This window comes from Eriocheir sinensis, chromosome 38, assembly GCF_024679095.1.
Source record: "Eriocheir sinensis breed Jianghai 21 chromosome 38, ASM2467909v1, whole genome shotgun sequence".
NCBI classification, from domain to species: domain Eukaryota; kingdom Metazoa; phylum Arthropoda; class Malacostraca; order Decapoda; family Varunidae; genus Eriocheir; species Eriocheir sinensis.
Window position 1 is genome coordinate 14,550,783 of NC_066546.1, and position 16,209 is coordinate 14,566,991.

The window sequence follows — 16,209 nt, forward strand, 5'->3', positions numbered from 1 at the left end:
GTAATGATGGAACTCGAAGAAGAAGAAGAAGAAGAAGAGGAGGAGGAGGAGGAGGAGGAGGAGGAGAAAGAAAAGTAGAATTGAATTAAAAGCAAAACATCTTCACTATAAAAAGTAACTTAGACATACATACAGTACAAACTCTCTCTCTCTCTCTCTCTCTCTCTCTCTCTCTCTCTCTCTCTCTCTCTCTCTCTCTCTCTCAAATTAATATCCTGAAATAAATAATAAAAAAAAACAAGAGATTACAAGCAAACAAACAAACAGATAAGACAATAAAAACAAGGACACGACAGGATGCAACGTGAGAGAGAGAGAGAGAGAGAGAGGGAGAGGGTAGCTATCTGGCATAAACATTCACTACCTTATCTTCAGTATTACATGGGCATCTGTCTTGCTCTCTCTCTCTCTCTCTCTCTCTCTCTCTCTCTCTCTCTCTCTCTCTCTCTCTCTCTCTCTCTCTCTCTGGGACATACGGCATACGAACGTGCTAAAGTTGTAATAGTAGTAGTAGTAGTAGTAGTAGTAGTAGTAGTAGTAGTAGTAGTAGTAGTAGTAGAAGTTGTAGTAGTAGTAATAACAATAATAATAAATAAACAAATAAAAATACAGTAAAAAAAAATCAAGAGGAAGAAAAAGTAAAACAAGTGACAATAATAATAATAATAATAATAATAATAATAATAATAATAATAATAATAATAATATCATCATCATCATCATTAGTGAGAATTAAGTTATCAGGCAGCATCTGGCACATCCGGTTACCCGCATTTTTTATTCAGAGGTATTAAATTCTCTCTCTCTCTCTCTCTCTCTCTCTCTCTCTCTCTCTCTCTCTCTCTCTCTCTCATTTACACTTCTTACTATTTTATTATCATTATCTTTTTCCCAAGTTCCCAAAATCCTCCTCCTCCTCCTCCTCCTCCTCCTCCTCTTCCTCCTCCTCCTCCTTTCCTCCAAACCTATCAGCCTTCACACCTCTCCCTCCAAATGCTTCTCCCCTTCCTCCCTTTTCACATGAGGGTCTTCTCTTTCCTCTCTCTCTCTCTCTCTCTCTCCGGCTACCACCTCAAAGCGTTAAAATGGGGGGAGGTGGAGGGAGGAGGGAGGAAAAAAGGTGAGAGAGAGAGAGAGAGAGAGAGAGAGAGAGAGAGAGAGAGAGAGAGAGAGAGAGAGAGAGAGAGAGAGAGAGAGATGAAATAGGAATGAGGAAGGAAGAGAAGGGTAATGATGGAACTCGAAGAAGAAGAAGAAGAAGAAGAAGAAGAAGAAGAGGAGGAGGAGGAGGAGGAAGAAGAAGAAAAGTAGAATTGAATTAAAAGCAAAACATCTTCACTATAAAAAGTAACTTAGACATACATATAGTACAAACTCTCTCTCTCTCTCTCTCTCTCTCTCTCTCTCTCTCTCTCTCTCTCTCTCTCTCTCTCTCTCTCCTGAAGCCACGCAACTCTCCTCCTTCGTCTAGAATTCCATGTCAACTCCCGTCAACTTTAGCACCTGAGAGACACCTGATCCTGTGTGTGTGTGTGTGTGTGTGTGTGTGTGTGTGTGTGTGTAAAAAATAAATTAATAGAAAACTTAACCTTAATAAATAACAAAAAAAATCAAATTACAGAAGCTGAACAACAGACGTCAGCAGCGGGTCAGGAGGTCAATCAGCAGAGTCAGCAGGAGGAGGTCAGAGGGTCAGCAGGAGGTCAAATGTCAAAGAGAAGGTGTGCTGATTCTAATAGGTGAGAAATTAGGGAGAGAAACGAGGGAAAGGGAAGGAGGGAAGGGAGGGAAAGGAAGGGAAAGAGAGGGAAAAGAAGGGAGGGGAGGGAGGGAAAGGAAGGAAGGGAAGGGAGGGGAGGGAGGGAAAGGAAGGAAGGGAAAGGAAGGGAAAGAGAGGGAAAGGCAGAGAAAGGTGAGGAAAGGTAGGGAAAGGAAGAGAAAGGTAGAGAAAGGGAGGGAAAGGAAGAGAAAGGGAGAGAAAAAGAGAGGAAAGGGAGGAAAAGATAGAGGAAGGGAGGGAAAGGTAGAGAAAGGGAGGGAAAGGGAGGGAAAGGGAAAGGAAGGGAGAGAAAGCGAGGGAAAGGGAGGGAAAGGGAGGGAAAGGTAGAGAAAGGGAGGGAAAGGCTGTGAGAGTAAATACAGGCTTGCTCCCACGGCTCTCTCTCTCTCTCTCTCTCTCTCTCTCTCTCACGTGGCTCCAAACACTAATTCTGGCTCCTTCTTCTCCTCCTCCTTCTTCTTTTCCTCCTCCTCCTCCTCCTTTTCCGCCTAATCCTCCACCTAATCTCCTTTTTGTGTTTGTTTTCTTTCTTTTTTACTGTGATTACGATTATCCGAGTCCTCTCTCTCTCTCTCTCTCTCTCTCTCTCTCTCTCTCTCTCTCTCTCTCTCTCTCTCTCTCTCTCTCTCTCGTAATCGCCCTTCCCGCTTCCTTTTCTCATAACTTTCCTTCTTTCCTCTTCTTATCTTTTCCTTATCCATGTTTTTCTTCCTCCTCGTCCTCCTCCTCCTCTTCCTCCTCCTCCTCCTCCTCCAGTATTTTTTCTTTGCACTTTCCTTTCTATTTTTTTTCATTCTTTAGTGGACCCCCTCTCTCTCTCTCTCTCTCTCTCTCTCTCTCTCTCTCTCTCTCTCTCTCTCTCTCTCAATTTTTTTTTCACCCGTAGGATCTCAGTCTCCCAACACCTCTCAGGCCATAGGATACGCGAAGGACTGGTCGAAATCCTACACCACAGGATGCTCTCTCTCTCTCTCTCTCTCTCTCTCTCTCTCTCTCTCTCTCTCTCTCGTGTCTGTGGGGGAGAGAGAGAGAGAGAGAGAGAGAGAGAGAGAGAGAGAGAGAGAGAGAGTGTCATCAGTTGAAGTGTTAATAAAAATATACCAATAAAAAAATATAAATAAAGAAATAAAGAAATAAAACACGTAATTTGAGAAGGAAAGGAAAAGGAGGAGGAGGAGGAGGAGGAGGAGGAGGAAGCTTTATTTTTTCCTTCCCTCCTTCTCCACTTTAATCCACTTTTTCCCTTCTTCCTCTCTCCCAACTTCCCTCCTTCTCTCCATTCTTCCCTCCTTCTCTCCTTCCATCTTTCCTCCCTCCATCGTTTCCTCCAGTTATAGATTTCCTTCCCTCCAGAGGTGTTCAAATCCCCCCCCCACCCCGCCCCTCTCTCTCTCTCTCTCTCTCTCTCTCTCTCTCTCTCTCTCTCTCTCTCTCTCTCTCTCTCCCCCTACACATTGCTCAAAAGACCCTCCTCCTCCTCCTCCTCTTCTTCTTCCTCCTCCTCCTCCTCCTCCATCAAGGGTTAGGTGTTAGGTTTCCCCTCCTCCTCCTCCTCCTCCTGTTCTCCTCCATTGCAAGGTGTTAAGCTTCTCCCCTCCTCCTCCTCCTCCTCTTCTTCCTCCTTCTTCTCTTGTTTCTCTGCCTCTCACTCCTCTTCCTTCCTCTGCTCTGTCTTGGAGGTGTCGAGATAACCCGCATCTTCTTTTTCTTCTTCTTCTTCTTTCTCCTCCTCTTGTCCGATATCCTTTTATTACGCCTACTTTACCCTCACCTCTCCTCCTCCTCCTCCTCCTCTTCTTATCCTCCTCCTCCTCCTCCTCCTCCTCTTATTCCTCTTATTTATATTCTTCTATCATTACATACCTCCTCCTCCTCTTCCTCATCTTCCTCCTTCTTCTCCTTAACAAGAATAAGTGCACCACCACTACCACCAATAATAATAATAATAATAATAATAATAATAATAATAATAATAAGAGTAATATATAATCGTGACCCCTTCTTCCCTTAAGCCTGACGAGTCAACAAAAAACGGAGGGAAGAGTTTACAAACGGAAGAGGAGGAGGAGGAGGAGGAGGAAGGAAGAGAGAGAGAGAGAGTGAGAGATCGGAAGAGGAAAGGAATGTGATAGTGCCAGTAAAGTATGAGAGAGAGAGAGAGAGAGAGAGAGAGAGAGAGAGAGAGAGAGAGAGAGGTGATGTGTTTTGATGTGGGCATTGAAGGCACTGTCGAATCTCTCTCTCTCTCTCTCTCTCTCTCTCTCTCTCTCTCTCTCTCTCTCTCTCTCTTTCTCTCTCTTTCTTACTTCTCTTCCTCTCTCTCTTTATTCTTTCCTCCCCTTCCCTCCATCAATCCCTCTAATCCTCCCTTCCTTCTTCCTTCCTTCCCTCCCTCCTCCTCCTCCTCCCTATCTCTCTTCCCTCATTTCTATTCTCCATTTCCTCTTCCTTCTCTCTCTCTCTCTCTCTCTCTCTCTCTCTCTCTCTCTCTCTCTCTCTCTCTCCTTTCCTTCCCCTCAATTCATGTTTCTCCTTTCTTTTCGCTTCTTCATCTACTCCCTCCTTTCCTTCCTTATTTCCCTCTCTCCTTCCTTCTCCCCTCTTTCTCTCCCTTCCTCCTTCTCTCCATTCCTCCATCTGTTAATGTGACGAAGCGTATTGTTAGTGCCCTGATATCAACATTCTCTCTCTCTCTCTCTCTCTCTCTCTCTCTCTCTCTCTCTCTCTCTCTCTCTCTCTCTCCCAAGTGGCTAAGAGGTCGCTAGCCTTATAAAACCAAATTGTGTAGTCCTTTCGAGAGAGAGAGAGAGAGAGAGAGAGAGAGAGAGAGAGAGAGAGAGAGAGAGAGAGAGAGAGAGAGGGCCACAATGCCACTATTTTTGGGGCATTCCTGGCACACTACAACTTGCGAGGGAGGGTGAGAAAGAGAGAGAGAGAGAGAGAGAGAGAGAGAGAGAGAGAGAGAGAGAGAGAGAGAGGCGTGGTTGGCACAGGGCCATCCTAGTGCCACTTCTACCCTTACCTAACCCTCTCTCTCTCTCTCTCTCTCTCTCTCTCTCTCTCTCTCCTTTTTGGCACTCTTAAAGACAAACAAATGTGGTTTATCTACGTTCTTCAAAGAGAGAGAGAGAGAGAGAGAGAGAGAGAGAGAGAGAGAGAGAGAGAGAGAGAGAGAGAGAAAACACCTTCAAGTACTGGAAAAACATATGGGAGGGAGAAACACTTTTATCTCCCCTTCTACGCACTCCTTTTTCTCTCTCTTCTCTCCATTTTTACCTCCTCCCTCCTTCTCTCTCTCTCTCTCCCTCCCTTCTTATCTCTCCATCCCCCCAGCACTTAATGGAGGAGGAAGAGAAGACAGAGAGATGGGAGGAATAAGAGGAGGAGAAGGAGGAAAAAAAAGGGGAAGAGGAGGAAGAGGAAGAAGACCACGTGGAAAAGGAGGAGGAGGAGGAAGAGGAGGATGTTGATAAATGGGAAAATGAGTAAATAAAAATCTCTCTCTCTCTCTCTCTCTCTCTCTCTCTCTCTCTCTCTCTCTCTCTCTCTCTCTCTCTCTCTCTCTCTCTCTCTCTCTAATGCGTGTTGTGAAGTGTTTTTATTTTGATCACTCGGTGTGTTTGATGTTCCTTTGATCTCTCTCTCTCTCTCTCTCTCTCTCTCTCTCTCTCTCTCTCTCTCTCTCTCTCGCTAGCGCTATTTTGACCTTCTTGGAGGGAGGGCGCGGGTCAGAGGTCATGCAGGTGAGGGTTAATTGGAGGTAAGGAAAGAGGGAATGGAGAGACGGAGGAATGGAGGGAAGGAAGGAGGGATGGAGGGAAAGGAAGGAAGAAGGGAAGGAGGGAAGGAAGGAGGAATAGAGGGTAGATGGAGGAGAGGAAGAAAGAATGAAGGAATGAAGAGACGAAAATTGAGAAGAAGGGAAGAGGGAAAGGAAGGAAGGGAAGGAAGGGAGGGAGGAAAGGTAAGGAGGGAAAGGAAGGAGAGATGGAGGAAAGGAAGGAAGGAGGGAAGAAAGGAGGTATTGAGGGAAGGAAGGAGAGATGGAGGGAAGAAAGGAAGTATGGAGGGAAAGAAGGAGAGATGGAGGGAAGGAATTAGAGATGAAGGGAAGGAAAGAAGGAAGGAACGGGAGGAAGGAGGGAAGAAAGGAGGTATGGAGGGAAGGAAGGAGAGATGGAGAAAAGGGAAGAAGGAAAGAACAGAACGAAGGAAGGAAGAAAGGAGGTATGGAGGGAAGGAAGGAGAGATGGAGAAAAGGGAAGAAGGAAGGAACGGGAGGAAGGAGGGAAGAAAGGAGGTATGGAGGGAAGGAAGGAGAGATGAAGGAAAGGAAGGAGAGATGGAGGAAAGGAAAGAAGGAAGGAACGGAAGGAAGGAGGGAAGAAAGGTGAGGAGGGAAGGAGGAAAGGAGAGTAGGAAGGAGGGAAGGAAAGAGAGATGGAGGAAAGGGAGAAGGAATGGAGAGAAGTAGCCTCCGAACGTGAATAACAAGAGAGACGAACTGATAGAAATAGAACAAGAGAAGGAGAAAAAAAGGAATGTGTGGGAGGGGAAAGAACAGGAGCAAGAGGAGGAGGAGGAGGATGAGGAGGAGGAGGGAGTGTGACATTTCAACCTTTTTTTTCTGATTTATGTTCCGACACCAACCACCATCACTACTACCATCATCACCACCATCATCATCACCACCACCATCACCACCACCACCATCACCACCACCATCACCATCATCACAACCACCACCAAAACTACCACAATCAACAATAAAAATATATACATAAGAGAAACAGAAGAAGAAGAAGAAGAAGAAGAAGAAGAGGAAAAGGAAGAAGACGGAAGAATACAACATAACATCAAAGAGAAAAGGAGGAATGTGGCAAAGAAGAATAGGAAGAAGAGGAAGAAGAGGAAGAGGACGAAGACGATGAGGAAGGAAATGAAGAAAAAGTAGAGAGAAGAAGAAGAAATAAAGAAGAAAAAGAGGAGCAAGTAGGAGGAGGAAGAGGAGGAGGAGGAGGAGGAGGAGGAGGTGACCAAATGTCCAACTCTCCTTCATTATCTCCTCCATCTTGACAATTTGACTTATTGACACTAGAGAGAGAGAGAGAGAGAGAGAGAGAGAGAGAGAGAGAGAGAGAGAGAGAGAGAGAGAGAGAGAGAGAAGTGCCCTACATCACCTCAACAAAAAGAAGGTCGGGCGATAATCTCCCAATTAATCTTAAGGGTTAATGCATTTCCCTGGTTCTCTCTCTCTCTCAGAAAAGAAACGTACGCTGAACTAACAAAAAAAAATATGAAGGAAGCAACAGAAGAGTAAAAGAGAGAGAGAGAGAGAGAGAGAGAGAGAGAGAGAGAGAGAGAGAGAGAGAGAGAGAGAGAGAAACAACAACACTGGCACAAACATGGAGCCGTATAAGGCGCGGCTGCACAATCTAGCAGTAAACATCCCAAACTTCACTCAACTATCTCCTGCAGTTAATTCTACGACAACCACAGCCAGGAGGAGGAGGAGGAGGAGGGGGGGGAGAAGGAGGAATGAAGAAGAGAAAGAGGAGGAGGAGGGAAAAGAAAGAGAAAGAGAGAGAAGAGGGAAAGAAAGAGAAGGAGAAAGAGACAGAATAAAAATAAAGAGAGAGAGAGAGAGAGAGAGAGAGAGAGAGAGAGAGAGAGAGAGAGAGAGAGAGAGAGAGAGAGAGAGAGAGAGAGAGAGAGAGAGAGAGAGAGAGAGAGAGATTTGGAAGGATGGAGTGAAGTTGGAAGGAAGAAGAGTGACACAAAATAGGAGGAGGAGGAGGAGGAGGAGAAATGAATAGAAAGCGTAAGAGATCAGGGGAGGATAGAATGAAGGTGAAAGAAAGGCGACGGAAAAGAAAGAAGAGGAAGAAAAGGAAGAAAGAAGACATAGCAAAGATGAGAAACAAGAAGAAAGGCGTACAAGAAGGAATACAGAAAGAGAAAAGAGAAGAGGAGGAAGAAGAAGAGCTAGAATGAATAAGAGAAAGAGGAAGAGATCTCTGTTGAAGATGAAAGGAAGAAGAGGAGGAGGAATTAAGATTAGAAAGAATGAGAGATTTTTGGAGGGAATGAAAATGTAGAAAGAGAAAAACTGTAAAATGAGAGACAGAGGAGGAAGAGGAAGGAAGAGGACGGAATAGGAAGAGGAGGAAGAAGAGATGAAATAAAGAGGAGGAAGAGGAAGATGTTTTGGAAGATTAGAATAAAGAGCAGAAGGAGAAGAAACTGTAAAATAAGAGGAGGAGGAAGAAGAGGAAGGAAGAGGACGAAAAGAAAGGAGGAGGAGGAGGAGGAGGAGGAGGAGGAAGAAACAAACACAATCGACTTTTTATTATATCCACTTTTACATTTATAAGAGAAGGTGACTGCTCTCTCTCTCTCTCTCTCTCTCTCTCTCTCTCTCTCTCTCTCTCTCTAACTTATTGCTAGATGGCTATATACATAGACCAAAGGGACTCATTTTGGAGATAAGATGAAGATAAGATAGAGAGAACTGACCACGGGAGGGAGAGAAGAGGAGGAGGAGGAGGAGGAGGAGGAGGAGGAAGAGAGGGAGGTTAGGTGGAGGTGTTGTGAGGTATACTCGAAGGCTGTTGTTGGTGAGAGAGAGAGAGAGAGAGAGAGAGAGAGAGAGAGAGAGAGAGACTTACCTCAGCCTCACAAATATAGCAAAGTGAACAAGAACTAAACCTAACCAACACTACTCTCTCTCTCTCTCTCTCTCTCTCTCTCTCTCTCTCTCTCTCTCTCTCTCTCTCTCACGCGGTCCCGGGGGCTTGTGAGCTAACCTGAATCTGCTGACAACGGTCCTTCATTCCGGGTTCCAATGCCTTATATACCCGGGTCAAATTATGGAAATTATATCGAAGTTACATGTTTCTGCCACTGCTCAGGAGGAGGAGGAGGAGGAGGAGGGAGATGTTGGTGGAGATACGAAGGTTAGGTTGCGGAGATAAGGTACAGGTTACAGACAGACAGAGACAGACAAACATACATACATACATACATACAGACAGAGGAGGGGAACGAAAGATGGAACAGAAGAAGAGGATTAAAAGAAAAAGGGAAGAAAAAGAGGGATAGAGGAGGTAAGGCGTTGATAATGAGAGGAAAAGAATGAAGAGGAGGAAAGATAAGGAGCTCAGAAGAGGAAAAGAGGGATGATGAAGAGGGATTAGTGTGATAGATGGAGGAGGAGGAGGAGGAGGAAGAGGAGGAGGAGGAGGAGGAGGAGAAAGAGGAGGAGGAGAGAGGGATGAACATGAGCAGAGAAAGAGGTATGAAGAGGAGGGGATAAAGAGGCTAAGAAAAAATAAAAGAAAGAAAAAATATCAAATCATCTAAAAAGGAAAACGATAACGGAGAAAGGAAGAATTAAGTAGCACGAGAGAAGGAAAGAGAGAAAGGAAGAGAGAGATGGAGAGAGAGAGGGAGAGAGAGAGAGAGAGGTGACGAAAGCCGACGAAGACAAACTTAAACAAAAATTAAATCAGCTGATCCCGTTCACAGCTGACTGGACCATAACAAAGGGCTGAGGCTGAGGCTTTAACAACGGGTCCTATAAGCGGCACGGACAAGGGCAGCTCAGTTCGACGTGACAGCTGCTAAAGACGCTATTTGTCCGTCCTGTTTTATGCATAGTAGTGGCAACAAAGGCGAGGTTGTGATGGTGGTGGTGATGATGGTGATGGATTGAGATGGGGAGTGAGGGGGAGAGGGGGAGAGAGCGTACGTGTTGGTTTAGTAGCAGAAGTAGTAGTAGTAGTGGTAGTAGTAGTAGTAGTAGTAGTAGTAGGGACACGGACATAAGTAGTAGCAGCTGTTAACGTCTTGCAACGAGCGTCCGGTTACGAATGAGAGAGAGAGAGAGAGAGAGAGAGAGAGAGAGAGAGAGAGAGAGAGAGAGAGAGAGAGAGAGAGAGAGAGAGAGAGAGGCATATACCACTCATCGCTATCTGGCTTACGTGAGTACATTGAGATTAAAGACGTGTGGAGTGACCGATTACGTTGGAGAGAGAGAGAGAGAGAGAGAGAGAGAGAGAGAGAGAGAGAGAGAGAGAGAGAGAGAGAGGAAATAAAAGAAAACAAAGTAAGGACATCTGGCGACCATGATCCCATTAAGATAAGAGGGAATAAAAATAGAGTTAGGAGTGAGTGAGTGAGTGAGTGAGTGGCTTGCGTGAGTGGCATTACTAACCGGAAACTGTCCTTCAAACGACAGTCATTACCTCTGAAAGCAGACATAACAAGTACCAGTCAGACAGTCAGTGGGTTCATCAGTCAGTCATTCACGCAATCAGTCAATGGATTCATCAGTTAATTCACTCAGTCGCCCATCCAGTCAGTGAATTAGTCAGTCAGTGGGTTTGTTTGTCATCAAGTCAGTCAGTTAATCAATGTGTCAGTCAGTCAGTCAGTCAGTCAGTCAACTAGATAACCAACCTCCCATCCAACCTGCCATTAGTTCAGTTAGCATGTCAGTTTAGAGAGAGAGAGAGAGAGAGAGAGAGAGAGAGAGAGAGAGAGAGAGAGAGAGAGAGTATTCCATGGTATTACTAACAACCTACATGCAATACAGACGCAATGGGAGTCAGAAGCACAGAGAGAGAGAGAGAGAGAGAGAGAGAGAGAGAGAGAGAGAGAGAGTATTCTATGGTAGCTATTACTAACAACCTACAAGCGATACAGACGCGCGCAATGGGAGCCCGAAGCAGAATTTTTACCCCTGACTTCAAAATGAGCGATGCCTTCCACAATTCTTAAACTGCACATCAACAATTTTCTCACATCCTTCGCTCACGTGGGAACACTGGAGCCCCGAGGAGACAACCCGCGTCCCTTCAGCTCATTCCTGCTGCCAATTATTAAGGATTTTGACCCCTCGTGACGCTCTGTGGCTTAGCTCCTTATTGTCTCCTTTGTGAAGCTTGTCAGTCAGCCATTGGATTTTCTTTCGTTTTTTTTATTACTTTTTTTATATTATCTGACGTCGGTAAACAAGTGTCATTCTCTCTCTCTCTCTCTCTCTCTCTCTCTCTCTCTCTCTCTCTCTCTCTCTCTCTCAAAACATGTCAACAGCAGTGATAAACGAAAAACGAAATACTGTTATGAAATTCTTTAACGTAATCTAACAATGCTTCCTGTTTACTATATACCATTCCTTATTGCGTCATTTGAGTTGGCATCCTCATACGTTTCCGCCTCTTGAACATTTCCAAAGGCCAAACAGATCAGTCGGGCTCTAATGATTGGGTAATTTAAGTTCACGGTACAGATGAATGGCCAAACTACCACTACGGTCATTAAACTACCTCCGGAAATGCCCAAAACTCCTACGACGGTACAGAAGAATGGCCACACTTCCACTAGAGTCACAAAACTACTCCTGGAAATGCCCAAAACTCCTACGACGGTATAGAAGAATGGCCACACTACCACTAGGGGCATAAAACTACTCCTGGAAATGCTCAAAACTCCTACGACGGTACAGAAGAATGACCACACTACCACTAGGGGCATAAAACTACTCCTGGAAATGCTCAAAACTCCTACGAAAGCCCTAAAATTATAAAAGTATTGGATTGGAGTGAAAAGTTTATTATCAAGGTTATACCCGTGAAAATATCTTGCCCCCGGGACTCATAAGAAAATAAAAGTCATCCCAGTTACCTTGTAGACAATAAATGAATCCTGGTATAAAGGAAAAAGAATGAAATATGTGGTTCTTCCGACATGATATAAAGTCATCTGATATTTCAACTTCCCGCGATTAGCTTGTCAAATTTCGCCATGTTTTGCTGAGAAACTCGCACGATGATGTGGAAAGTTGTAAGAGAAGCTTAGAGAGAGAGAGAGAGAGAGAGAGAGAGAGAGAGAGAGAGAGAGAGAGAGAGAGACTAGCCTACCTTTTAGAGAGAGACTATAGCCAACCTTTTTGAGAGAGAGAGAGACTAGCCTACCTTTTTACCTCTAGTTACATTATTTTCTTATACATTATCAACAGAACTCCTCACATAAGTTTTAAGTGAAGAAATGACTAAGTAATAAAACCGGTTATAATCAAATAGCCTGGGATACTAAATTAACTAATGCAAGGTTACGTTGAGGCCTATTTGTTTACTCTCATTTGCTTACATGTATTATTTCCACTTATATTCTCATTATACCTAAAGCAGAAATTCTCGGTTAAGCCTTGTGAAGAAAGATAAAGAGATAGGATGATAAAACCGTTAAACTGATGCTGAGTTACGTTAGGGCACAAGTTTATACAGTCTGCTTAGCTTACGAATTATCATTTCCGCCCATATCATCATCCTGCCTAAACCAGACATTCTCCATTAAACCCTAAGTGAAAAAAAACTCCAAAAACCGGTTAAAATTGAGGTAAACTGAATTTCCTAACAAGTAATGCATCTGAGAGCCTTATACTGAGTTGCTGGCCTATGTTCAAGTCCCCCTAGCTGTGTTCCCCTTCAAATTACCTCCTTGTTACATATATCAGGTCGTCGTGGCTTGAAAGTAAGATAAACTGAATTTCTTAACAAGTAATGCATCTGGGGGCCGTATGGTGACCCACGTTCGAGTCCCCCTGTGTTCCCTTAAAAAATAGTTCCTCCTACATATATCAGGTCGTCAAGGGTTAAAATTGAGGCAAACTGGATATCTCAACAAGTAATGGTCAGGTCGTTGAGGGTTAAAATTGAGGAAAACTGGATATCTCAACAAGTAATGGGCAGGTCGTTGAAGGTAAAAATTGAGGAAAACTGGATATCTCAACAAGTAATGGTCAGGTCGTTGAGGGTTAAAATTGAGGAAAACTGGATATCTCAACAAGTAATGGTCAGGTCGTTGAGGGTTAAAATTGAGGAAAACTGGATATCTCAACAAGTACTGCATCTGGGGGCCGTATGGTGACCCGGGTTCGAATCTCCCTGTGTTCCCCTTAAAAATAGTTCCTCCTTGCTACATTTATCAGGTCTCGTTGCCATGTACATGTCGTCGTGGGGGCTCGTGCAGGGCATACAAATGTGGGGGAGACGAGACTACGAGCACAGAATGATAATACGTAAATTGCCAAGCGAGATACATTCCTTGGGTCATCCTGCAGCGCCCGCCCGTACATACCAATATCATCTAATTATTTAACTGTCCCCGGAGTAATATAACACCTGCAGACTACTAAAGACGCTCAGATAATACACGATTCCTTTGGCCATCTTGTAGCTAGCCTGTGTAGACCTGTGTAGCCATTGCCGTCCAATATCGAGACGGTAATGGTGTACCCCTCTCACCTATCCATACCAATATCATCAATTCATTTAACTGTCCCCGGAGTAATATAACACCTACAGACTACTAAAGACGCAGAGATAATACACGATTCCTTTGGCCACTGTGAAACTAATCTGTGTATAGGCCCCTCACCTATACATACCAATAACATCTAATTATTTAACTGTCCCGGGGGTAATATAACACCAATAGACTACTAAAGACACCAAATAATGCAAGATTTAAGAGGGGAATTTCCTTTGACCATCATGAAGCTAACCTGTGTAGCCCCCTCACCTGTGCATACCAATATCATCTCATTATTTAACTGTCCCCGGGGTAATATAACACCAACAGACTACTAGACACAGAATAATGCAAGATTTAAGAGGGCAATTTAATTTGGGCATCCAAGAGTTAACCTGTGTACCTGTGTAGCACCCTCACCATTGCATACCAATATCATCAATTTATTTAACTGTCCCCGGAGTAATATAACACCAACAGACTACTAAAGACACAAAATAATAGAAGATTTAAAAGGGGAATTTAATTTTGACATCCTAAACCTAACCTGTGTACCTGTGTAGCCCCCTCACCTGTCCATACCAATATCATCTAATTATTTAACTGTCCCCGGGGTAATATAACACCAACTGACTAATATAGAGACACAGAATAATGCAAGATTTGAAGGCAGAGTATAGGCATAACTCAAAAAGTAGACATTTGCGACGGAAATGAGGTACAAAATCATCCAATTCATTACATTTATCACCAGAAAAACATGAACCACTTAAGAAAATCATTGGTTAGGTGAAACTGTAAATTGTCCGAGGGGAATTTCCAAAGTGGCCATCCTAAAGCTAACCTGTGTACCTGTGTAGCCTTCTCACCTGTCCATACCAGTATCATCTAATTATTTAACTGCCCCGGAGTAATATAACACCAACAAACTACTAAAGACACAGAATAATGCAGGATTTGAAGGCAGAGTTTCCTTCGGCCATCTAGAAGCTAACCCTGCCCCCTCCCCTGGGCATACCAATATCATCCAATTATTTAACTGTCCCGTGGGTAATTTAACACCTGCAGACTACTAAATGTTCTCCAGTACTTACTCTGTCCCTGGTGTCCTCCTCGTCTCCGCCACGTCTCGGGAATACGCCCATTTTTAAAGCACAAGACACAAGCACTCAACCCGCAATTCGTGTACCCGCCCGCCATTGTTTGTTTACTCTGACGTCATGCGGTTCATATCTTTTTTCGCAACGCCTCATTTATTTATCGTTTTGTGGGATTATTTGCACTAGTTACTTAATTTCAGCTTGAGGGAAATGTAGTACTAGTGTTCAGCTCGGATACTTTAACAAATGCAACTGCCATTCAGAAATCAAGTTTACGTAGAAATGGCATCGCTACACAGTCATATGTTTTGGTGTTTTATTCATTTTAACCGTGAAAAGATTGTGAGGAGAATTTGACTTAGGCCTATTAATGTCCTGCTAGGCTGCAACGCTCTCTCTCTCTCTCTCTCTCTCTCTCTCTCTCTCTCTCTCTCTCTCTCTCTCTCTCTCTCAGATTACAGAAAGATGGGCACAATCATAATGGTTTTATTTATTCATTTAGAACAACAACAAAAAATTATGTACATGTTTAGGAATGCTAAGAAAATATAAATATACATTTATTTGACTAAGTCGTACACAGATAAGATTAAAATACGAGTAATGAAGCAATGAAGAGGAAACGGAGGAGGAGGAGGAGGAAACGTACGAGGAAAGATTAGATAAATGACAGGAGGAGGAGGAGGAGAGATTAAACCATACGATGCACATTATAGATAGTAAAGAAACAGCAAGACTCAGCTGTGGCAAGTCATTTTAAAGTGTGACCACAACTCATGCGTGTCCGTGGTAACCTGGCGCATTAAAATCTCCTTCCAAAGTGTTTCACCAATGGCTGATCATTATATGTAAGCCGCACTCCCTTGCACACCGCCTCCTGAATGCTAGAGAATGTAAAAGCTGGTAGGAGCTAAGCGGGGGAAGGGGTGTGGCTTACCAAACGTATAGCTATCTTAAAACTTGGGTCAGTATTCTTAGGACGAGCTCACTTAAGTCACCACGGACACAGTTGAGGTGGTGATGGTGGTACGTGGCGAACAGTGGCTTCTTCTTTGCCTTGCCACCATATAAGTGTCTCCTCGGTGTCACTATACATTATACCCATTCGTCCTCAGCCACTGTAAACCAACGCTCACTGCCTCACCACACTTATATAAATTCTCGGTAGTAATTTTGGCACTCCTTATAATGCGATTCAATGTTGCGTGGTATACCGTCTTGAGATAATAAAAACGGAACTGTATCACGGCCTGTTAACAAGACTCATTCGTAAAGTGACAGCCGTGATGAGTCCCCATGCAGTTTAGTATTATACAAAGTTATATTCGGTGTTGCATAATTATGTACGGCAGACGGGCAAGCTTAAACACTAATGTACATATCATAAAGTCTCCCCTCGAGCTATAAGTAGTTAGGTAAATAACACTGGACTGGCATTTTCATATATTCTCCTCATGGTCCGTCTGGCAGCGCACAGTGATAGTCAGAGCAGCTGGAGATTAGTAAAGTCGTGGAGAGAAGCCGTCAGAGACAAGACAATGGTTTCTGTCGCTGGGTCATGTGCCAACACCGGACTGGTTTGGTTTTCCTGGTGATGATGTCTGATCCTGTGTCTTGGGGAGTGGCGTGATGCAGCGCTAACATGACATGAGGATGCTGCCTGACGTGAATGGGGGTATAGCAATATGCTTGATATCTGCTGAAATGTCTCTCCCATCCATTCTCTCAAAATATTGTCACATATGGTAATAAAAAGGAAGAAAAAGAACACTACATAAGAGAAGCAAGATCAATATACAATGTTGATGGTGAGATGAGGTAGAAAACAGGAGGGATGAAGATGGATATTGGATGAATAAAAAAAATCTCTTTTTTTTCACTCCTTCCAGTTCAGTAATATCATGCTGAAGCAAGCCAAAGAGATTCAAGTCTTGCAAAGTTGAAATGGCTCAGGGTCTGTCTCTTTCCTTGGCTGCTGAACTAAATTACGATAAACTTGTGGACCTGACACAG

General features: G+C 43.8%; 1 protein-coding gene across 2 annotated transcripts in view; it reads right to left on the reverse strand.

The window, feature by feature from the left end:
* Positions 1-16,209, reverse strand: part of LOC127008727 (dorsal-ventral patterning protein Sog-like) — a 172,187-nt gene that overhangs the window by 21,303 nt on the left and 134,675 nt on the right. The window contains exon 13 of one of the 2 annotated variants that reach the window (XR_007761276.1): positions 14,669-16,200. The exons of the other annotated variant lie outside the window; for it this stretch is intronic. The gene's annotated coding sequence lies outside the window, so the exon portion shown is untranslated. Of the gene's footprint in view, positions 1-14,668; positions 16,201-16,209 lie in introns of those variants that run through there. 2 annotated transcript variants of the gene reach the window in all.